At 41.6% G+C, this 24354-nt stretch overlaps 1 long non-coding RNA gene across 13 annotated transcripts in view; it reads left to right on the top strand.

Moving 5' to 3' along the window:
* LOC137157024 (uncharacterized) overlaps positions 1-24354 on the top strand; it is a 73328-nt gene that overhangs the window by 16174 nt on the left and 32800 nt on the right. Inside the window, exons 4-6 of one of the 13 annotated variants that reach the window (XR_010920970.1) lie at positions 7941-8168; positions 15466-15617; positions 17627-22013. The exons of 1 other annotated variant lie outside the window; for it this stretch is intronic. This is a non-coding gene — a long non-coding RNA (uncharacterized lncRNA). 11 more of the 13 variants (XR_010920965.1, XR_010920962.1, XR_010920959.1 and 8 more) reach the window with 11 other exon arrangements.

The raw sequence follows: 24354 nt of genomic DNA, 5'->3' as shown, positions 1-24354 counted from the left end.
GCTGGAGCAAGGCAGGGAAAGGCACTCTAAATCCCAGTAGAGGGAACCGAAAGAGTTAATCCTTGGTGCTCAGAAAAATGGTCATTCCTAATGCAAGTATCTACTCCAAGAAGCGCTCTGATGAAATTATTAGCGCTTGGCTGAAATGTGGATGACAAATCCTGGTTTTGATATAATTCGGCAATTTTGGATTCAGCTAAACGTTACGTTAAAACATCTCAGACGTCTAGTTGCAGCATGTCCATTAGTGCATCCATGAAAGTCATGTGGGGCAGATTTATCAACATTTTGGCTATTTCACCTGAAAATTGGACAGGTGAGCTTTGGAGAAGGGCAAACAAAATGAAAATTGGGACATTATTATCTGAAAATTGACACACTGCCATGTTGTGCATCTGCCGCCAACAACTTGTGCAGACAGTACATTGAGGTGGGGCGGCAGAAAGCATTGCACTGCCATTGTCAATAAGTAAAAGCCCAGGTATCAAAATACTGATCCTGATCCTGTGAGGTACTGAGCAACTCTAGGAGGTGCTGTCTGAGTGCCTTCATCTCCCACTGACTTCTAAGGAAGTTGAGAGAGCTGATGGCTCCAGATGATGAATCAAACCCCTGCAATTCTCCAGCCTAACATATATTATGCAGGTCTGGAGTCTTCTCCATAAACAGAGTGGATAAATCTTACCCAAGCTAATAGCCTCACAGAGCACGCAGAACTGCCCAGCCGTGAGGCCAAAGAGACTTATTGTTGAGTAACCCTGTTTAGGAGTCCCCCATGCTTTAGGGGGCTGGTTCTTGGTTGCTGCTGAGATCTCTCCACTGGTTTTGATTAATGGCATTCAGAAGAGAAAAACTAATTTTCTAAAAAGGAAGCCTCCAACCATAACTCATTGCCGATTATTTAAACAAATGTTACAACACACACATACACACACATATTGATTTCAAATATTTTACCTGGACTCTTCCCAAAGCAAAGTGTGGGAGCTCAAACAACCCTCCTCTTCGAAGAGGTGATGTAGAATTAACCCCTTTGTTGCTGGCATTGCTCCCCGCCTCCCTGTGCGACTGCTGGCAGGTGACATTTCCATAAAATCAATGGAATGTCAGGATGGACCAGGTGCATCCAGTAGCACAGCAGGTCTTAAATGTGCTGACATCAACAGTTCACACATCTTGTTGCATGCTGAAACAAAACCCATGTGTCTGCCGTGATTTAGGTTGCATGCTCCATGCAGCATTGTTAACTGAAGGCATTTCCTCCCCCTCTAGCACCAGTAAATAATTACATTTTTCCCTACAACTAGCCAAAGGATGACTTTAATACTTCCAGATCTTCTCTGTCTATATTTCTATCTATCTCCTTGACTTGATTGTCTCTTGAAATGGTACCTAGAGATAACTTGATTAAATTAATTGTAGAGCTCTTCTTTAAAAGCTATTCTCTCTCTCCTCTGCCCTCTCTCTCTCTCTCTCTCTCTCTCTTTCTCCCCCATCCCCAGTTATTTATAGGAAGCTTATAGTAACGGTTTTGAGCAGTTAAGTGATCTGTGATACTTACAGAAACAACTCAAAGCCTGTATTGGTGTAATGCTGTAAGGCTGGCCCATCTGTTATATTTCTGCATGCAGTGGTTCTAAGCGCAGGTGGTTATTTTCCTGTTATCATTTTGCACAGTGGGTAGACTGCCGCAGAGAGGGAAACGTCACCTTTCCCTTACTGAGTTTAAAATTCTTTACATGTTTTGCTTAAAGATATATGCAATATTCATGTGTGGCTCCAGATAAAACAGGCCTGATTTTATTGAACAGCACAGCACAAATGATCAAAACTGATATTTTATATATATATATATATATATATATATATATATAAAACTTGTTTCCAGCAGCAGAGTGTTAATTCTGCAGGACCTTGTGAGAGAAATCTCTCTCTCAGGTAGCTGAAACATAACTTCCCTGCTTGCAATGTGGGCAAACAGATTTTATTGTATACAGAGTTTTGCATAGTCCTCAGAACCGCTCATGCTTGCTTTATTTGTGGTTCCCATCCCAATCTTCTACCTGTTTTCAAACAGCAAATCAAAGAAAATAGGAGGTTGCCATGAAACAATAGCCATTTTCCTTTTTGCCCCTCTTTTTTACTTGGATTTTCATTGCTCTCCTTTAGTTGGTTGCAGGTGGCCACCCCCTTGCCTCCTTACAACCCTCAAAATCACTTGTCTCAAGCAGATATTAAATGTGTTGAAAATCCTGGCTTTAATGCCAGGTTAGAGGCTAACGTGGGTTGGTGAGTACAGAGACAGAGCTTGCTAACCCCTAGAAATGTTTAAGATGATATTACTTGTTCCATCCTATCTGTTGAGGAAAACTGCAGAGAGAAGATGTCCTAAACAACCCTGAACCGTTCACTCACAGGATGTCTTACAATAGCGAGCGACATCGCACATGGTCTAGCGCCCTCTGTAGCCAGTACCTATGGGTTATCACTGTGAGCAGCGAAGCATATGACATAAAGGAGAACAGCAACCAATAAAACATTTAAAGGAAGAAAGCGCGAAGTAGGGGATTAAAGTACCCAAATTAGGCCCAGGGCCTTTACTTATGTAATAGCATTTTAGCTCTTGAAGTAGAAGAAATTAAATAATGGGTTTAAAAGTGGTGCGGCCCAGAGGTTACTATGGCAGAGTAGGAAGTCCACTGATCCAAATTCTCTATTAAATTCAGCCTCACCATTCAGACCTGGCAGCTAAGAAGCTTAAATAAATCCTGACTGCCTGAAAATGAAGCTGTTTGAACCAGGGCAACATAAGGCAGCAAATCTAGGAGAGGTCCAGGTTGCGGTGAAGGAAAGAACCCTGAGGAATCACCCTTTTTGCTTCCCATGAGCCATGAGACCAAATGCTTTGCTAAAGCTGGTAAAATGGAACCAAATCAACTGTTCAATGGATTTGGTCCCCTTCAACCAGCTGTAGCTGTGCATTGATCACTCAGTCGCAGCTTGAAGGATTAAGTACTTGAACTGGACCAAGACAACTAAGGTAACAGAAGACAAATGGCCCACATGGACCCTGTCGATAAGGAAATTATGATGACTGGCATCTACAGATCTATCACCCTGACTCTAAACTGGTGGGCTGAACTGGAGTCATTATGTGGTTGCCAGTCAATTCCAGGTAACTGAGTCCCCTCAAGATTGATAATCTCAATCTTTCTACTGTATTGATCAGAGCTGTAATTCAGAACTGTGTATTTTAACTGCAAATGCTGCATTTTCATATGTATGCACTAAAGCCTTTCAAAAAGCCCCATGCCTCAATGTCCCATCTATTGTGATGACGAATAAACGTTTTGATGCAAAGTTCCCTTCTCGGTATTTTGTACTGTGTGATAAAATGATCATTCAGTAGGCGCATGTGAAAAATGTATGTTCTATAGCCAATGCAAGAAATGAGCTACAAATAAAAGATACTTTCTAAATGTCCCCAGACTGGTAAATATCCACAGCTTACACAATCGGTGCAGCAATGGATAGGCTCAGTTTGGGAGTCTATGCTTCAGAAATGGTCCTTTGTGTCTCTTTGTTCTTTACGTTGACCTCATGCTCTTAAGGATTTGGTGTAAAGGTATAAAGCCCAATCTGGCCACAATGAGCATTGATGTTATGCTAATAATTTAAAGAAAATCACTCACTTTCTCATGTAATGATGTGTGGGAAAGTAAGCAAAGTGTCATTTTTTCCCCCGAACTTTATCATAAATCTATAGAACTATCACAAGCTACAGGTACTGCTGGTGTAATGGGCCATTAAGACCCAAATTCTGATGTGAGATTATATATTTCCATCATTTAGAGATACTTAGGTCAAATTCTCTGTTGTTGTGATTGAGTGCACTGCTGTTGATTTAGATGGAGTTTTGACTGTTTTGACCAGGAGAGAATTTGGCTCATGGGAACCCAGATTTAGGGCCAGGTACTGGAATTTACAGGAATGATCTCACAGAAGCCAATGGGATTACTTACATGCTTAGAGACAAAAAAGTGAGTGATGTTTTCTGAGTCTCACCTTAATTTGTAAATTATGTTCAAACTAATGTGTGTTTTGATAGGATGAGAAATTAGGAGCCCACACCTCAAGTGAAAAAGCAAAATTATATTTCTGTTATTATTAAAAGACCCACTTTGTTAGCATTTTGGAGGTGTTCAAAGATACTGGGGGAAATCCTGACCCTACCGAACTCAATGAGATTTTTGTGCTTGACTTCAATAGGGTCAGGATTTCACCCACTGTTGTTCTTTGAAAACCAGTTAAACAGAAGTACCACTCACAGAAGGCAAGAGAAAACTAAAACCTCCCAGCTAAGCCTTTTGGAAAATAGCAGCCAGATTGACTTGCATTCTGAAAAGCCTGTTCAAAAGGCAAATAACAAATTTCACTAAACGTGAATAGTGACAATACAGCTGCTACACAGTGAAAACATGTTCTGCGATAAGGTAATCTTTTGTTAGAGATGATTTCTGTATAATGGAAATTACTATAGTGTCAGCGGATGTCGTGAGACTAAATTCCCATGGAAACACTGAAAATTTAGGTATTAAGTTGTTTATTTTCCCTTCCCTGCCCCGCAATTAGCTGGTAATTATTAGTAAATATGCCAGCAGGGATAACATATTGCATCGGAGCTGATTAGAAATATTTACACTTATTTTTAAGAAATGAAAAGGTAGAAAGCAATGCATCAAAAATAGGAGCCATTTTTGTCCTCATAAAATGAGCTAAGTTTTTTAAAGACACAAAAAAAGAGGCTTTTTCATTGTGCAACAAATTGCAGAATACCAAGATCATGCACCATGAAAATGCTTCAGAGAAGGATTTCCCTAGGGATTAATGAAAAACAACCAACTCCTTTTGCATCCTAATATTGGTGGCTGGAGACATCACACGTACACCAGCAGGTTAGCAGTTTGTTACAATGCGGAGAGACCAGGCTATATCAGATTGCAAACTGAGTTAAGCAATGCCAGCTCGACCCAGGGCAAAATATTCAAACACCAGCCTTCGTCTTTGCACCATCAGTTTGAAGACACAAAAAATTGTGAACAGAGATTTTCTTCTACCAGTAATTGTTTGCATTGCAATTTATAACAATGTCAGCGTCCCAGGTATCTGAGTGAGCCCTTAGATTGGGCCTCAGATAATTGTGCAGGTGCAGCAATGAAACCTGGTAAAGGCTGGTTGAAAATGTAGCTCTCTTAAGTCACAATATCCCAGAGCCACTAAGTGAGGGTATCCACTGAAACAGTAATTTAACCCTGCTTCAAAAGTCTACTAGCATCACCTCCTCAAGGCTCTGTTGCTGCCAAGCAAGGATCACAGATTCATAATAAGGAGGGACAGGAAGAAAAGTAACAAGGATATTGAAGGGAAAGGGAATCCTCAAATGTAGTCCCTGCTTGCTGACAGAGTGAATGATATCAGGACTCTAGGAAGAAAAGATAGAATAAGAACAGATGCTTCCAGCAGAGGGTGGCCTGGGTTTTCAAAACATTACTACTCTCCCCTCTCTCTTCTCAATCTGGGTAATTCTCTCTAATTCCCAAAGGCTGCATCCAATGTAAACAACACCATTATTAAAATTCTTCCTTGGTAATGATAATTAAGTTGCTAAAATATGTCAAATGGGAAAGCTGGAGGCTGCATAATTTAAACAAAACACAGAATGTAAATGAATTTAAGTGGTTTTCTTCTTAAAGGTGCCATGTTGCGTTAGAGCACATCTACTGCAACTGATTTGGGTGACTTTTCTTTTAACTTTGTTGACAGATTTTCTGCAATTAATACATGAAAGTGCATGCAGCAACTGACACATGGCATGATGATACAACTGTATTTGCACAGACAATCTGTAAAGCATCGATTTATTCCAAGGTATTATTTCCCTAGGAATTGTTCTGTGTATGTATATATATAACTATATTTAGCATATGCGCACATATGAAAACACACACACACATGTACACACATAAAATTACACACATGATATTTTAATTTTATAAAAGGTACTTAAAGATAGATAGATTTTTTGTATACGAGCACTTTGGACAAGATTTGCAAACGTGGGTGCCTAAAGTTAGGGATGTAAGTCCATATAATAAGTGATCCAATTTTCAGAGGTGCTGGGAACATGCAGCTCCCAGTAAAGTCTATGCAGACGAGGGTAATCAGTACCTTTGAAAATTAAGCCACATGTTTAGATGCTTAAAGATGCTCTGATGATTATCTTTAGGCACCCATGCTTGAAAAATGTTGCCAGTATTTTTATTGACTAATTGGATTTTTATAGAACAGGAAATTCAATTCACTTAACAAGGAATTTCTGTAACAATATAGCCCATAACAGTCTATTAGAGAAAATACCAGGTTCAAGAGTAAGGCTGGAAAACTGTAGATTATTATGCATGGATTACGACATCTTGGGCCAGATCCTCCAGTCAGGACAAACTACACTCAAAGCAAAACTGGAAAGGACAAGAGTGGCAAAGGTGGGCTTAAGCCCCTGATCTGTGTCGGCCTGATTCAGAACAACCTGTGGACTTCAATTACTTACGCAACCTGGCTATGGTTTCCAAGGGACCTTTCTTGCAGCTAATGATTGTTGTGGCATAGGGATATCTGACCCAAGCAGGCTGTCTCCTGACTCACCCAGGAGGTGGGAAGGGGAGAGCTGTCGGAGCTGCTAAAATTGTCATATGCCACCCAAACATGGCAGAGGAAATTCTCCAGGGCCCTCTTGGGTATGGAAACCAGATAAAGACTGGATCAAAAGTGCCTGGCATGCAATTCTCTCGCAATTCCGTCTACAGCTGCACTTTTTCTAAACCTAGGTAGTGCAGCACTATTCGCCGGAACTGGCTCGTGAGCAGCCAGCCAGTACAGAGCTGAGGGATCGAATGGGTCATAAAGAATTAAGGATCCTGTTATCCCCTAGAGATCATTCCACTTGGTCAGGGTTGAGGCTCATCCATGCACCACTGCAGCTCAGATGGTGCCTGCTGCGGGCAAACAGAACCGAGTGTTGCCAGCCTTCCTCCGGGCGGGATCCCTGAACACACATCCAACATTTAAAAAGGGAAATACAGTTGTTCAATGAGATGTAAAAAGAGTTTGACTCCACCCCCAAATGGCGATGTGCTTTTCAAGGGTGTCTCTCAGAGTGCCTCCGTGTCCCATCAGTTCCGCTTGAAGTCCACTCCTGCTTGGCCTTGACGTCAACAGGGGAAGGAGCAGGTGTGGTGTGCAGAATGGGCCGAGCAATCTGCCACAGATGAGCAGTAACCCCTGCAACAGCCACAGAATCCACAGGGACCTTCATTTATTTCCTCACGAACCTTCACGGCATAGGGCCCTCGGTGGTGTTGCTTGCACCCGTTAGTTCACCTCCCTGACTCTAGGAGGATGATGCCCATATCCAGGAGGAAAGCATAGCCCCTCACTAGCCGGGCATCGTTTCCTAGCACTTCGAGAGCGGCAGGATCTTCTCTGCTCCAGGCACAGATTAAAACCACACAGAAATTCCAACGTGAGTTGAGCCGAACACACCAGAGTGGCTTCTCCCGAGGGAGCACCTGTCTTCGGAACCCTCTCTTCTCCCACCACGACTGCACCAACTACGCCGCCAATGCTCAGGGGTGAAATCGTGTCCCCCTCTCCGCCTGCAGGAGGCAGTGTGATTCAGATGCGAGGAGGAGTGGGAGGAGTAGAGGGGATTCCCTTACCGTGCAGTCTGCGAGACATTGTGGGCTATGGCTGCAGCAGCCCAAGGGAATTTTACCAGCGTGCTGGGATATGGAGGATGGGGTCAAAAGCTTTGTAGAGCCACAGGCCCATATGGCTCATGGAGGGGGAGCACAGGGGCTAAACATACCTATTGGTTTCCATAGGAGACTCCCAATCCGAGCAGCTTCCTGCTTTATGGACAGGCAGTTGCTTAGTCAGCCCCAAGAGGAGGAACCATACAACGGCCTTAAAAAAGAAGCCGCTAGCGCAGAAGGGGGGTGTGGAGAGCTGTCACAGCGAGGTCCCTGCAACGGGAGCGAGCCACAGACTCGGGGAGCAGGTTCTGGTGGTGGGAGAGGGTCACTGCAGCTCAACACAGACCCGCTGCCATGGTAGGCCCTGAGCGTGGGATTTATTGCCGCTAGAGTAGATGTGAATGACTCCCAGGGGGAGGCGAGGCAACCACCAGGGTCACAAAAGGGAAGAATTTTTCACAGGGGGAGGGGCGCGAGGTAGAATTACCCAGGCTGGGATTTGGCCTGGAGATCTGGGTTCACACCCCAATCCTTGCAGAGACGAGGCTCCCCGAGGTCTTTATCTCCGCCCTGTGCGTGCCATATGCCTCGTTCAGCAGGACAGACTTTTCGTTTTTTAAATGCACCTAAAAACTTGATCCACTTCACTGTGTTTTGCATGAGCCTCAGTGGTGAAGGGTAGCTTTGCCAGTGATTTCAAAAGCAGCACTCCTGGATCCCATACAAGTCATTATTAAACTGTTAGCCAAGTGGCCTCTAAATATATCAAATACAACTGTAATCTATATCCAAATGACAGGACCCTTACACGTGCAACCAGAGAATGCTAGTTTCCTGGAAACCTGTGAGATCCTCAAACAAGACAATCCTGAGGGCTCAACCCTGCAAGCCTTTTGTGTAAATATTAAATAATTAGCAAGACTAATCCTCTTTCATTTGACCTCTGCTGTAATAAAGACCCTTGTCTGAAAATGCAAGTGTTATTCTGAGCGGCAATTCATAATCTAAATCTGCTAAACAGCTCATCCTAAATACCCTAATGCTCAAATATCCACAATATTTATACAGGTCTTAACAGAGATAAAAAACCAGACACATTTCATGTCCCGAAGACCTCCCAGTGTGTATCAATCAAACTTAGGAAAGGAAGGCGGTAATGGAAGGGGTGGAGACAGGAAGGACAAAATTAAGCTAATGTGAATTAAATTATATTAAAAATTAATTTTGTATGTTGCTATATTTTATTTTGGGCTCTTGGGGTGCCCTTGACATAACTTAAAAATGCATGCTAGGAGCAACAATACAATTAAAGACGACCCAGCACTTAAAATCTTGAATTCCCCTCCTCCTTCAGCAATGCCCCACTCTTACAATTCTCCCCCATTTACACATAACTGGGGGGAACAGAAGATGAGCTTTGCAATGTGCTCAGAAGGTCATCTAGCTACTTCAGACTATTTTGAATTGTACCTTGAATGTTGGCAGCTGGGCCTGACCTCCAGCCATTTGTATTTGAGCTCTGCATTTTAAATCTTTCACGTGGCTATCAGCCATGAATCCCTAGCAGAAAGTTGAGATCCAAACACGCCTGAGCACAGAGGGAAAATGGGATCTGGATTTGACCCTGCATTTTTGAGTTGGACCCATCCCTATCATTCATATTGTGGCTTCGTTTGTTTCTTACCTGGGGTGACTGAATCTATGCCATCACTGCTGGGTACAGGGATTTTATTGATGGATTTTTATCATGTTTGTCCTTTCCTTACATAATTCTTCTGAGAAAAGAGAAGTGGGGGTAGAGAGGGAAGGACAAGCAAATAAACACACATATAGATGCTCTATGGTGACATTACATCAAGTGATGGCAGCACATTTTCAGCCAGGAATGCTACAGTACTGTTGTGCCTGAACAGAAGTTACTCTTTCTTTGCTCACAGCTGGCATTGACATATAGCCTGAAGGGGCTATCAGGATACAAAGCTAAAGGTGGTGAAAGACATTAAAAATTATATGATGTGAGCACCATCTACACCAGGAACATCATCCGCAAGGAAGATGTATTTTGATGTACGGGGCAAAAGAAAGAATGCAGGTTACAGCTCTCTGGCCAAAGATATTTTAAAGATACATGAAAAATATATATGATTATGTAACTAACGTGCCTTTTCTTGTTGGTCTTTATTGACTCTTTCTTTTTAAAAAAATATTACCAGTAAATATAATGGGCTGCCCGCATCTTTCTTTCTGGATAAATTATGGTTCCAGTGAGGATATTTATCATCAAGTGCAATGATTGGGCTGATCATACAAGTGATCTGTTCAGTGCTTGACTTCCCTTCCCAGCAGGCAATTGAACATCCCTCTTGTCTGAGGATAGCCAGCATTAGCAAGTCCTGCCGTAGGTTCTGTTAAGCGAAATAATAAATATCCCACTTAGAAAAGGAATGTAACTCTTTCCACGGGGCTGGAAAGAATTTGCATTTCTGCATTTGTTGAGACTGGTGCTGCATACGTCTTCACAATGTACTTGTGTAGAGACAGCGAATGAACTCAGTACTAATGTACGAACTTCTTCTTTTTAATAAGACTCATGGACGTTTTGTGCATCATACGTGCCAGAGCCAGCTTGTCGGAAAGAGAAGTAGAAAGAAGGTACTTAGTGAAGTGAAAAATACACCTCCCCCTGCCAAAAAAAGCAATTCAAAAGTCAATAATATTGACACAGGCTGTAAGTAAAAATGGATGCAATGATAATACATAAACTGGTTAAATATAAATAGTAAGATACACTGGAATGTTGTTTTTGCAGTTTATTTAGAGCCAGCTTGTGACACATCCTGCACTTTCATGCAAGGACATACGGGCCTTGGCGGCATTCCTTTACTCCCATGTGCAGGGGGGAGACAGCAGCCTCCGAGGAAGCACCATGTCATTGCATATGGACGGGAATGGGCAGAGCCAAGGCAGTGCCATCTTACTAAGGCATGTGCATGGTACTAGGTATCGGGCTAGAGTGGGTGTTGTTTCCCTTCTTCACCCCCTGAAGCAGGGGGGATCCAGCAGACGGATTGTGATGGCCCTCTGAGTCTCAACCTGCTTCTCTGTCGGCTCCTAGGGCAGTACTTGGAACTCATGGCAAGGCTACAACTCAGCCCTAAATTGTCAAATATAAACAGGATCAGGCACGTCATTTATGTCCCTGATTTTTCAGGGCTTGATTCAACTAGCCTTACCCTCCCTCTCTCCTCCAACAGGACAACTTGGGGCCAAGGTACTACACCAAGTGAGTAAGGCTGGCCAAATTTGACCTTACCTCATTGTAGGTCAATTTTCAAAAGAGCTCAACACCCAGGAGTTACCATGGAGCCAAGCTCTTTTGCAAATTTGGCCCTATATGGCTATGGTATTAAATGCACATTATAAAACCGCATGTCCCCCCACTGTGTTCTGTGAAATCAAATCCCTGGTTTATGAGTGGTTAGACAACAACAAAATAATAATAGAACAGCAAGTATCCTCTCCAAGCAAGATTTGTGGGACTTTTCTGGTCTAAACTGGGCACCAGGAATATGGCTTGTTCAAGTGCTTGCAAATCTGACATGAGAAAGAAACCAAACTTTAAATGATGAGCAAGATAAAAGCCCTAAATCTCGATGGTTGGAATGGCCTGTTCCCATTCTCATTTACACTGGTTTTACACGGCTGTAACTCCATTGACTTCAGTGCAATTCACCCTTATTTACACCACTGAGAGATCATAATGTATGTGTTCAGATTTCTTGGCGATCATAAATCGCCCTATTGCAAAATCTTAGCCAGTGACATGACTGACATGACTTATCCAGTGACATGTCATCTGACTCCCACAGGGTTAAGAAAGGACTCACTGGCTCAGCACAAAGCTGCTGCTGCATGCACCAGTATGCAATGGGACGACAAATGGTCCATTGTGATTTTTTGAAATGTTAATCTCTATCCACTAGATAGAGAGCTGAGATCAACCAAACTCATGCATTTTATTACCACAAGATCAGCTCAGCTAATGGCCTCGCAACATGGGACCCGCCTATCTGAGAGTCTCTCTCAGCATGCAGTTCCACCTCCCTTGTGATCAGCAGAGGTGCTGGAGCCAGAGTCCTTGCCCTGTGGCTGGACGGGGACACTGCTCGTGGGAAACTTTCCTTGACTCTGGACTTCCCCGCCTTGGTCTGAAATAACATGAATCTATTGACTTTCTGGGTATGCTGTTCATCTGTTTTTCTAGGTATCTGGTGAGCATGAGGATGCTGGGCAAACGGGGCTCTGTGATATTATACGGGATTATTTGCTCTGTTTATGGGCTTTAGCCAAAGTCCACGGAAGTCAATCAAAAGACTTCCATTGACATGGGCTGATTGGACAAAGCTGGACTTTCTGTATTAATATTTTCATGTGCTCTTATTTTCTGAACATGTTTTAATGTATGTCAGAGCATCGAGACCTGCTACAGAGAGGTGCCTCTCATCACATGACATCATAAAGAAAGAAATAATAAGACATGTGTTCTCTTCCCTCTCCCCTGCCACCACAAAGCTGGGGGGGGGGGGTCTGAACACCTGAATTGCTGCACTGCTCTGCAGTGGGGCTAACACTAAAGAGGAATTTAAATGACTCAAAGATGTGGCCAATCCTGAAGGAATGAGAAGCTGAAATGTCACCTGAATGTGGACCAGTTATTTTGTATCTTTGAACTTGTCCCTTGATATCCTCTCTGCCTCCTGACCCATCACTGCCCTCACAAAAAGAAAAAAGAATCCCAAGCATTTTACACCCTACATCACGGATAGCTTTTCTTTCTAAGAAAGAAAGAAAGACACTTTTCAAATGCACCATGTGACTTGACAATTCTGCCCGAGTAAGAGATGACCCATAGCAGCACTGGCCCAGCAGTAAACCATGAGTTGCAGCCTCTGATGCCCCATTGTGCTGAGGAAGGGGTAAGTTATTTCATCCCTTTTTGTAGGGCAGCTCTCCCCACATGTGGAGATGGGCCAAGCTGTACAAACCGATGTATTCATACAGAGCTTCACTAGACCAAGCAGCAGTGCTAACATGAGGGTTTGCAGGATTGGCCCCATGGTCTTTTCTGAATGCTCAACTAACCAACAGGGAATTAATATGCTGAAAATATCAGAAAAAATTGATTTATGTGACAGATTGTTTCTAAATAAAATTCTCTCGCTTCCATCCTCTTTCCATGTTGCTTCTCACTTTGCATTCATTTTGTCTAACCCTGCCATTCTTTATCCAACCCTTAAGGAAGATCTCATACACAAAACTATGAAGCCTCCTAGCTTCTATTTTTAATACACATTTTTCACTGAGGGTGAAATTCACCTGGCAGCCTAGGTCCCTTACACTGTGGCTCTGCCGTTGTTGCTGTAGACAAAGTTGGGCAGCTCATAGGAAGGGTAGGGATAAGGCAAGGGATAGCCAGGCCAGGAGCTAGCCACTGGGGCTATGATTACACAGATTTACTGGCCATAGAGTGACCAAATAGCAAGTGTGAAAAAGTGGGATGGGGGTAGAGGGTAATAGGCACCTATATAAGAAAAAGCCCCAAATATCAGGACTGTCCCTATAAAATTGGGACATCTGGTCACCCTAACTGGCCACAAAACCCCACATAAGGTACATGTAGGGGACACAGCCTTCTGTTTCAACCCAGGGGCTATAGGAGGAGCTGCAGCCCCCATGCCTCACTGGTGGATTGAAAGATAGATTCCATCTCTTCAACCCCAGTATACTTCCCCAACTCAGAGCCATTAGTCAAGTGGCGTGGGAGGGTGGATTCCACTTTAAATTAATATGAGACAGGATATAGGTTCTTACCACATTTTATACCATCCGTGCTTGCTGAGGTTTGAGTCAATAAAGTCACAGAACAATAAAATCGACTAATAGAACTTACTGAGCCTAATGATCCTGGCCCCAAAAGAAACATCTTACAGGCTTACCCGTTTGGTCCTTTTCATTTAAAAGAGCAGAACAGAATGTGAAGCAAACTATAGAAATGTGACTCCAGGAACAATTATGAAAAGCTATTGGGAACCAAATGTAGCTACTAATTACCGGATTACCGGCTAATTACTGGGTAGGAACCCAAACCAATCCCCAGATCTGAATATCCTCAAATCTTTGGAAAAAATTGATCTGCATCCAGAAGCAAACTTCATAGCTCCGTTACATCTCTGGTAATTTCAAAGGATTTATTTGGTAAATATAATGAGCCTGATGTTGCAGTTTTCATCCTGGCAAACACCTCCATTGACGTCAATGGAAGTCTTACCTGCGTCAGAATTGCAGCATAGGTCTGGTGCTAATAAAAAAAGCTGAACCTTCCACATCAATCTGCATGCAGAATGACTGCAGGATATGGCCAATATTAATTACAGTCACCGTGCCAGATAGTCCGTTTCGGGCATAGATTTGAAATCTTGTCATATTACACAGTGCAATTAATGGGAAATTGGCCCACACTTTAAGAAGTGCTGAGACACCCATTACTCGACTTCAGATGGAATTGAGTGTTTTCAGCACTTCTGAAAAGTCAGGCTGTGGCTGGAAAAAAGCCAGCCTGATTCCTATCTCATTTGCACCAGTCTTAAATGGATTCCACTGATTTCAGTATGGTAACACCTCATTTACACTGGTGTCAGAGACATCAGAATCAAGCCCAGGGTTCCTAACCTCACTTTACCAATCATGACATAACATGGTTAATTCCCCAGCTGCGGTAGAAATACAAAGTACTGCCCTGCTGTACATTTTCTTCATTTCTTTGGCTTTGCTCCTTCAGCTCAGTTCTCCAGTATTAGACTTGACATTGGAAATATTTAAGTGGAATGTTAGTAGGTTTTCAAGCATGAATAAATTGATTCAATAACTGAATAAACCTGATGCATCTTTTAAATGGAAAACTGACATAATTTCCCAAAAGGTATCCGCTAATAAAGCATATTTAATCTGCTAATCCATTCTTTCTTTGCTAAGTGCCCCTTATAATGTATAAAAATATCAGATCAATAGCAAAATTATATCTAAAAATGAGCTATTAGAAACAGTGCGAGAGCAATCTCCTTAAATGGCTTTTTACTGGATTCAGATTTCTGTTTCCAAAAACCTCAACTCACAAGTTGAGCCAGGAGGGTGAGCTCGCAGAAATGCAGATGTCCTCATGATCTCACAAGGGAAACAGGTGTAACTAGCCACCTGGTTTGAAGTGTTTCTAGAAGTCAACCCTTCTGCCATCATTTCTATTTTTAGAAACACATAGCACAGACTCTCGTCCCTGCCCTCCCTTCCAGAAGTGCAGAAGTAAAAGGGCACCAGGACTGTGGGTGTAGAGCAGAACCATGTTTTAATTCTCTCATTTCAAGAAATTACTGAAAGTTTTGCTGTAGAATCTACACAGGCTCCCTTTTTCTTTTGCATTTGTAATACGGCAATGTTATTTCAGAACAGGCCTGCACTGCTCTCCCTCTCAAAACACTGCAATCATCATTCGATCAATGCAATTCTCTCATGACAGCCAATTTAACAAGCGGTTGCTTTGCAGGCTGTGGAGAATTGGCTCTTTTCCTAATAATTCTGCTAATTTGCTTAACTTTTCCAGATTGCCAACAGCCCTGCTCTCGACATACAGTTTTCTAAATGAACCCCTGGACAATTTCATGTATGAGAAGAGAAAGGAAGGTGAATGACTTGAGAGGAATAAAGCACATGGTCTTTTATTTTTGACCTTTGGGCCAGCATTCAGATTTGCTTGTAAGTAAAACAAGCATCCAAAGTATATTTTCCCTAGGGATTTACACTACCCTTTTGCCTGTAATTATTCTGAGTTGATGCCTTCCATAAATTAGTTAATAATGCTTCTGTTACTGAGTTCCAGTTCCTTTAACATATATTGCCACAACCCTTTCTATATATAGCCGATGTCATTGACACAAGAATTGTGATCTTGATGAGTACTCAAGCACTAGCAAAGGGAAAGAGAAATAAGAATGAGGATGGATAATACAAGCATTTAGTCAACCAGGAGAAGAAATGAAAACCATGTTAAAAGTAAATGTTAAACTATTTAAAGACAATGTTAACTATTGATTTTTAGAGGAGACTAGCTTTTTAAAGGATTGAAAGCATTTCTTTAGTTACGAATGATGGAAGAGCAGATGGGGAGAATATCTTTCTGGAGAGCAAAATGAAACTCCTTTAGGATTGACGAGGTGGATTATGTCTTTCAGCTAAAGAATACCCTACAACCTATTTAGCCAAAAAAGTCTTTCTCGAAATAAACAAAGGACAAGGAGGTATTTTAAATAATGCTGAGCGATGAGGAGAGAAGTAACACAGCATTTGCTTCAGTGGTGTCCGTCAGTGAAAAATGAACACTCCCGTGATTTGTTGTATAAATGTTAAAGCTTGCCCAAATTTTTGATTTTGCTTCTGGCTGAGGGGCTCATTGTTCACTGTTACGCACATGTACAATTCAAGCTCATTAAGTAACATTCACTCTCCCTGCAGGCTGCACCATAAATCTGAAATGTACCCTTCCTTGGCACACAGTAGACTGGATCTGCATAGAAACCTAATGAGAGTAAGGCGAGGAGAGTGCTAATCAGAACTGGTACAAGGCAGCCGGGCACGTAGAATGTAGCCTCCAAGAAGAACGGAGCAAAGCCCCAGTATTTCAATAGCTAGGACCAAGAGCATGTGGGAAATTCTAATGAACTTGCCACCTGTTTGTCGTTGTTTATTCAGGGTATGATTTTACATTATATGTAAAAAACCTTGAAAAATAAATGTTTGCTAAGAGAACAGAAATGTTTTCTTCGAACTTTCCTTATTCCTGGTGGTTCCTCCCAGGAGATCTCTCCAGAATCCTTTAAATACGTTCCTAGAGACAAACATTACAAGGTTCCATTTTGAGTGCATACTGGGAATTGCTTTTTTCCAGATTCTGCCCCCTAATTATCACAAAGATGATGGTAACCGTTGATGCAAAATGAAAATTGCAGTACACTTTTAGGTCATGCAGTGGATCCAACCCTGCAGTTTTACCCAGTGTATTATCCAGACAAATGTCTCACATCAGTGAGCATTAGCCAGCATTAGGAATGAAAGATCAAATACAATGTAATGTAGTGTCAGTTAGTACAAATGAAATTTGTATTTGAACACACTGACTTCTTAAAAAAAGTCTAATTGGGGACTTTGAGGGAGATTTATTACACACAGATAATGTCATCACAGAGCAAACACCCAACTCCCCTGCCAATCAATTCCCTCTCAATATTCTAACTAAGCAATCATCCAAATGAACATGTGAGGTTTGAATTTGAATATGGCTGGACACACACAAATTACTGTCTGACCATGCAGATCAGATAACTGTGCACAACATTACCTGATTTCTGTGCACAACCATAACAAAGGGCACACATTTGCACACATTTTGCATCTGCAAATTGCATCCCTAACCAACTTAAACAACAGCCCTGTTACACTTTCCGTGTGACAACAGATTTATTGGGAACGAGTGTGTGTGGAAGCAACATTATTTCATACCTCCTAGTGTGTCTGACCTTTGTTGTATGCAAAATCTTAAGATCTGTAACTAAATCTAGAAGGAATCAGAAATCCATTACTCATAAATGAATACATTTAGGATTGGGCCACTGAATAAAAACAGAATTCTTCATATATATTGGAACTTAATGACGCTACATACCATTTCAAGGCTTTATAGAGTTGTTTAAAAAACATTTTTTCTTTAGTGAATTTAGTGCTGGTGAAAAGATCTGGAATGAATAGCTCTTACTGCTTATTTCTGAAGTACAATACATCCTCTCTCTTGCAATCTAAGCCACGTAAAGCGTTCCAGGATACTACCTAATTGGTCATTCAAACATCTGGGAATAACATTCAGATAATTAAGAAACAACTTATTTCACATAAGCTGCCTAACAGTCATCAAGTGATAATGCTGTAAGGTCACTACCAACCGAGATTGGATTTGAACGGAGACATAAGAGAAAAGGTTCTATACATTCTTGCCACATCTCTGCATTTTTCAGCTATGGAACAATTCAAGTGCATTGTGGACTTCCATTTTACGATCATTGAGAGATTTTAAAAGTTAGTTACCATCATCCCTTAGCAGCAAACTAAAGTTGCAGAATTTTGTGACTGTTTGTGTATTCTGAATGCGGTGCAATACGGTACTGATGCCTCAGGTTGCTTTATGACTAGATGTATTAGTCCAATAAGGAGGATTTAAGATAGTATTAAATGACAAATTATATCATTTTTGAATGCAATGTTCATCTGAATTTTATTTTCTGGTGTCTTGACTCATTGACTTGATGCCCCTCGATTATGCACACACCTCTGGAGATGTTTCTGGCAATGATTCTAAGCCAGTGAATAAAACCACTATAGAAACTGCATTCCAGAGTGCAGTATCATTTTCTTTATAATTGTCTCACAAAAGGTGGAAGTTATATGGAGAACCTAGTGTACAGAGACAGGTTGCACATTTTTACACTGTATATCAGATCTTGCTAAAGGTTTCTAGATTTATTTCTGATGGGTTCTTGGAGATTTAACTTTAGGACCAATGTAGGTTAGCATACATGCATGATCCGCCACTCATGTCCTCCAGCAGTAACGCAGGGTGAGCTGTCTCTTTTATATGGACAACACACAAATTTCTCTAAGTTATCACCTCACGATCTCTCATTCATCTTTACCGTTAACTACTGCATTTCTGACATCCAGCCCTAACTTATCAGCAACTTCTCCCAGTTCAATTGAAACCAGAGGTAATTTTTGGCTAGAGATTCTTGTTTTGTATATAATGGCTTCCTCATCTCCCAGCTGGAACTCAGCGATCAGGTGATCAAATCAGGGCTCTGGACACCTCATTTTAAACCCAGAACATTCCCTACAGCAACATAACATAGTAAATCAAAAGTCAGGATACTTTTCCACCATCTAAAAATATATGAGCAAATTATGCTGTCCCATGCTTACTTTGAAAAATACTAAAACCCTGATCCATGCATTTGACTGCAGTGTCAGCATTCCTTTCCCCCTTGCTAATGCCTTCCAAAATCTGCAAAATTTAGCCCTAGTCCTTGTATTCTCTTTACAGAAGCTCCCTGTGGTCTTATGCATCAAATAAAGGTCTCGTTACTTAGTTTCTGTACTCATCATGACATTACTCTCATTTATCATCCTGTTCTCAAAGCTTGTTCTATAAGCCATTAGGACTGCTGCACTTTCAACCCCTCAATTAGGAATTCACTGGTCTGCAATTCCCCCCCCAAAATGCTAACTTTTTCTCTTTACTAACTCCAGCTAAAAGAATGATCTGCTGCAGGTGTCAAAACCACTGACATATGTTCCAATACCAGAATTTCAGACTTTAGCGTCTGGTACTCTATGCCTGATAGAAAGGGAGCTTGCCACCATCTTCGAGCCCCAAAAGCGCAACGATTGTATGGAAGGCAGCAGGTGTTAGCGAGAGTGTTTGTATGTATGTAAATAGGTTGGTAATAGTTAAGGTGCAGTAGAGGGTGCTCAAGAATATGTAGTGTAGTTTTGGGGCTTTTAGGACCTTGTTATACACTGCAAATTGCTTCCATGGTTCAGCGCTTTACATATCATGCTCTTTTTAAAAGTAAAGACCTCTTACTCCCATGCTAGTGGGAGAGACTACCTAAAAGGAAAGCAGAATTCTGCAGGTGCATACTGCCATGCAGATCTGAGAGATCACTCAGGCTGGTGCAGTTTGACGCAGTTGCCCCAAAAGGCCACTGACATAATTATGGTGAAAGGGTTATTGTCTGCTTCTGAGTTTGTCCTATTTCATGCGTTTGTGTTTTTTCCAATGTGCCCTGAGGTGCCTGCACGATAAGCACTTTAACCAGCTAAATTATTTGTTATCATTTTGAAAGAGAAACAATAATCAAAAGATTTACACCCCACTTCACATTAGTTACAGACCTGTGCATATGCAATTCTCTTTGTACCCCATGGTCCATGCAATTCACTACTTTAACCTAGTGTCTCGGTTTTTAAGGAATACAAGTGACTCAGTCGAGGCAATGGAGTCTAATTCTTGTGCCATGTATAACGTGCATAACTGCCCTGACAAGCAGGGCAAGAGCAGATCCCCCTTACAAATGTTACAGATTTCCTGACTTTGATTGTTTGCTCATTTTAATTAGCCTCAGAATTCAGATCTATAATTACATAGAATTCATTTACAGTTTGACTTTCCGAACAGGTAATTAAAATGCTGCATTGTTGATTAATGATGTGCAAGATAAATTATTAGCAATGTCACTGTTAGCATTATGATTATTAGTACAATTTAGAGAAATTAAGGCAGTTCACTTACATTAAATTAAACATGAAAGCACAGAGGTAATGTACTTTAGACAATACCTATTTACTCAGAAAGCATATTTGATGCGTGTATTACAGTACATTTGTTAGGCCATACATCACTGGAATTGCTGTTCATAACAGCTGCAGAAACCTAGCACTAATACATATAATAATCCTGTCCAGTTCCTGCAAATATAAGAGTAAGGTTTGCTGGATTTTATCGCTCCTCCCAATGTGTAAAGTTCTTATAAAGCTTGTACTGCTCATCTGTTATTCAGGCTTAAAATTACAGTGGGATTACAGTGGGATTGCTCACCAGGGCACGGTGAGCAGGGTTTACTCCCACATTAAAGAGAAATGGAGCACATTTAGGACCAGATTCTGCAAGGAGCTGAGGCCCCTACTAGCAAAGCACCCAAATATGTGCTTAATTTTAATATACTAAACTTGATTTCAATGGGACTTAAGCACATGCTTAAGTGCTTTGCTGGATTGGGGCCTGAGTGCCTCTTGTGATGAAATCAGTGCCCTTAAACTCCATCGTTGACCTAGTTGACATTCATTTCAGGAGTGTCCAGACTCGACTTTACAGAGGTGTGAACTATCTTGAGTAAACTGGCAATCCATTACTTCAGGGTAGAAAACCACCAGTGAAGACAAGTGATGAGAGTGAAGGGTACTCAGCACCTCACAGCAGGTTCTCAGGATTTAGCCCTTAATGATTTTGCAGCTGGAGGGGGGAAAATAATCTATAATGAGGTGTGTTAAACAGCTCTCCAGATCTCTTTGCTCCTAGCTGGAAAGGGCCTCCTCATTTATAGCTGCTGGAAATATAAATAAATTAAAAGTACATAGCAAGTCAAGTAACTCTAATAAGCAGGCACGTGGTGTGGCTTAATGGATATTGCCGCGTAATTACTGAGTAGAGAAGCAACGTGAGGCTGGGAGCATTGAGAAACTGTTTTCCTCAGTTTCCACATGGAGGACGTATTATGAACTGGACTCTTTCCTCTCTGATGACTGGAGTCTCAGGGAACACTAATGCTCCTCCAACTAGCATGCCAAGCTCTGCAATCGCAGAGGTAGCTCAGGCACTCAGGGCAGGAATATCAGTTAAAAATGATGGTTCAGAGCAAAGGCACCAGTAAAAAAGCTTCAGACCAGCTAATATCCCCCCTGAAATCCTCTCTCTGTGATAAGAGGCCCTCTCTCCAGGCAGACATACTTGCCACGCTCAATGGGGGGGCAGGGAAAACCCATACTTGGATTTGTAAATGTCTTCAGCAGAAGCTACAGCAAAAGAAAATAATCAGCACCTAATCCTGCTCCCAGTAAATCAGTGGGGGCTTTGAGACTGAATTGAACGGGAGCAGAATCCAGCCCTCGAGGGATGTTTTAAATTTTTAAAAAATATCTTTGCAAAGCTGTATAATATTTACAAAAATACTCCTTCAACCCGGTTTAGTCTTACTGGCTCCTATATTAATTACCTGCACTAGTACAGGCGAAAGAATACACTGTATCTAACAGCCACTTGTGACATTCAGTTTCTTTTTCTGCAGCTCACAGCGAGAGGTTATTTTAACCCTGGGATAGATATTGCCTCAGACCGTCTTTCCAAAGTGGATTCTAGATCTTTTAATATGTCAAGGGCCAACTGCCCCTTTGTTTTCTCCCTTTCTATATTCCACTGCATGCCTGTGTCCTTGTGCCAACAAAGTTAACCTCTAGGGAAATGTGACCTGGAATGATCTGAATAGCAGGAGGAGAAAAAAGCTTTTTAAAATTTCATATTCCAATCAGATGACCTATCCAGTAACCAGTGAAATTATATCTGAACAACATACTCCTCAATGTAACCTGGACGAAATCAAAGGGGCGAGTGCAGTTTCATGGAAAGGTCCGTTTCTGTTCTGTAATACATTTTTTTTAAACCTAAGGAAGGCTTGTATAACAGTTGTGCTGCTGTGTTTATTCTTAACACAAAGCTTGAATTTGTTTAGAAAAGCAGAACAACAGCGCCTCCGAGTTTCCCCATAATCTTTATGACACTATAAAAAATGCTACCAGAGAGGTTTTTAAGACCCGGCTTGACAAAGCCCTGGCTGGGATGATTTAGTTGGGGTTGGTCCTGCTTTAAGCAGGGGGTTGGACTAGCTGACCTCCTGAGGTCCCTGCCAACCCTAATCTCCTATGATTCCAGGAAATAAAATTATGCAGAATCCACACACTGCACTGGTGCAGAATCCCATTGGGGGCCATTTTCCTGCTTGTTTCAATTCACCCGATCAGGCAATGCAACACCACTTCCATAAGTCTCAGAAAGATTAATTTAGATATGCTGGAAAACGGAGTGTTGTTTTCTCTCATGTTACATGCATGCAGCAACACTGTTAACTACACTAACTACACTACAATGTACCCATGAGAGGAAGGGTGTTTTTGTGGCTAAGGCACTTGATTAGGACAATTCCCAGCTCTGCTACTGACTGCTCTGTGACCTCAGGGAAGTCACTTAATGTCTTTGTGCCTTAGTTTCCCATTTGTAAAGTGGGGATAATAGCACGTCCTTTCTCCCACCGTTTAGTTTGTCATTTCTATACAGATCATAAGGTCTTTGGAGTAGGTACTGACTCTTACGATGTTCATGTACAGTGCCTGCCACAATGAGGCCCCAACCTAGCTTGGGGCCTCAGGTGCTGCTGTAGTAATTATTTGTATTAATTAAATATATAGGTTTGGAAAAAAAAAAAAAGAGGGTTAATTTGTGGGCTGGTAGGTCTCATATCTCCCAGGAGTTCTACTGCAGATTTTCTAGCAGCCAGAGCCAAGAAGTCCTGTTACATTTTACATACCAGTTAGTTAAATGTTTTCTAAGATAAATCTGAACATTTCCGGTCAGGTAAGCACTTAAACTTTATCCATTTTCTACTTCCCTCTTTCTTTCCCTCCAGCCACCCTTTGTTTTCTCTAAATCTACCTGCACCTGTGTCTCTGCTGACATCCATTGAGACCAAAGGTACAGTAGGATTTCAGAACGCTAACATGGCAACTGTGTGGCTTTCTTTGGACAGCCATCTCCCTGACTCAAGGAAGTTCTTTACCCCCCCTGGATATTCCCACTTCATTCCCAGGATGGGTGGGAACCAAAGTACCATCCGGTCCTTTTTCTCTCTTTTTAAAAAAACGTTCACATTCTGCTGAATTTTTGTACTGAGAAAATTCAGCCTCAAAGCACTATTGGAAAGAAAGGCCATTTAGTTGTGTACGGGCTACTTTTTTTTTTTTTTTTTAATAAGTAGACACAATTCACCTTCCTCACGCTACCCCACATCTATGAGATTAACCCTGATTTAGAAGTATAAGCGTCTTTTAGGCCAAAGGGTTACTTGGTTTCCTTTTCACTTCAGTCCTTTGTTCTGCTGAAGAAAGACTTTCATCCCTAGCAAATTATGCATGGATGATTTGTGATGTGGATTATTGTACACGAGGAAGTGAAAAGAGACCACAATCTCATTTGACCAGTCAGATGGACTTGAGTCCTGGTCTCCAAAGGAAAAAGACCCTTGCTTTTTTAAGTTTTCACACTTATAGACCATGCAACTGGGAAGTGTCCTGGATTAAAGAATGGATGTGGAAAGTAAAGCAAACATCCCTATATTCCACTCTTGTTAGGATGATTGCAGCCTGCATCTTCCTACTCAAAGCCTACAGGTCTCAACTTTAAGAGGCACTAAGGGACCCAGAAGAACTCAAGATAATTCTCAACCTGGGGGTAACTAATAAGAATGATTCTCATTGTCTGTATGCCTCATAGCGTGACTGTAGTGTGTTTGCAAATACTAACTGTGGTTGGGTGGTTTGGGTTTTATTTAATAGCCAATATTGTTTCACAATTTCAAGAAAAAAACTCAGAAATTGGAAAATGCTATATAAAGAAAAGGGACTTTTAAAATAATAGAAATCCTCTTTCATTTGCTGCCATATTATTGTGAGGACAACTATGTCAGAGGTTGTGCTAAGATATACCAGGGATGATTCTCAGAAGATTCAAATGGCTTGAAAGCATTGGCAATAGAGACGATGTCACTGTAATTGGGTCGATAGT

The sequence above is a fragment of the Emydura macquarii genome, unplaced genomic scaffold, assembly GCF_026122565.2.
Source record: "Emydura macquarii macquarii isolate MOO-44397 ecotype Brisbane River unplaced genomic scaffold, CSIRO-AGI_Emac_v2 contig_1483, whole genome shotgun sequence".
Taxonomy (NCBI): domain Eukaryota; kingdom Metazoa; phylum Chordata; order Testudines; family Chelidae; genus Emydura; species Emydura macquarii.
This window is presented reverse-complemented; position numbering and strand designations above follow the sequence as displayed.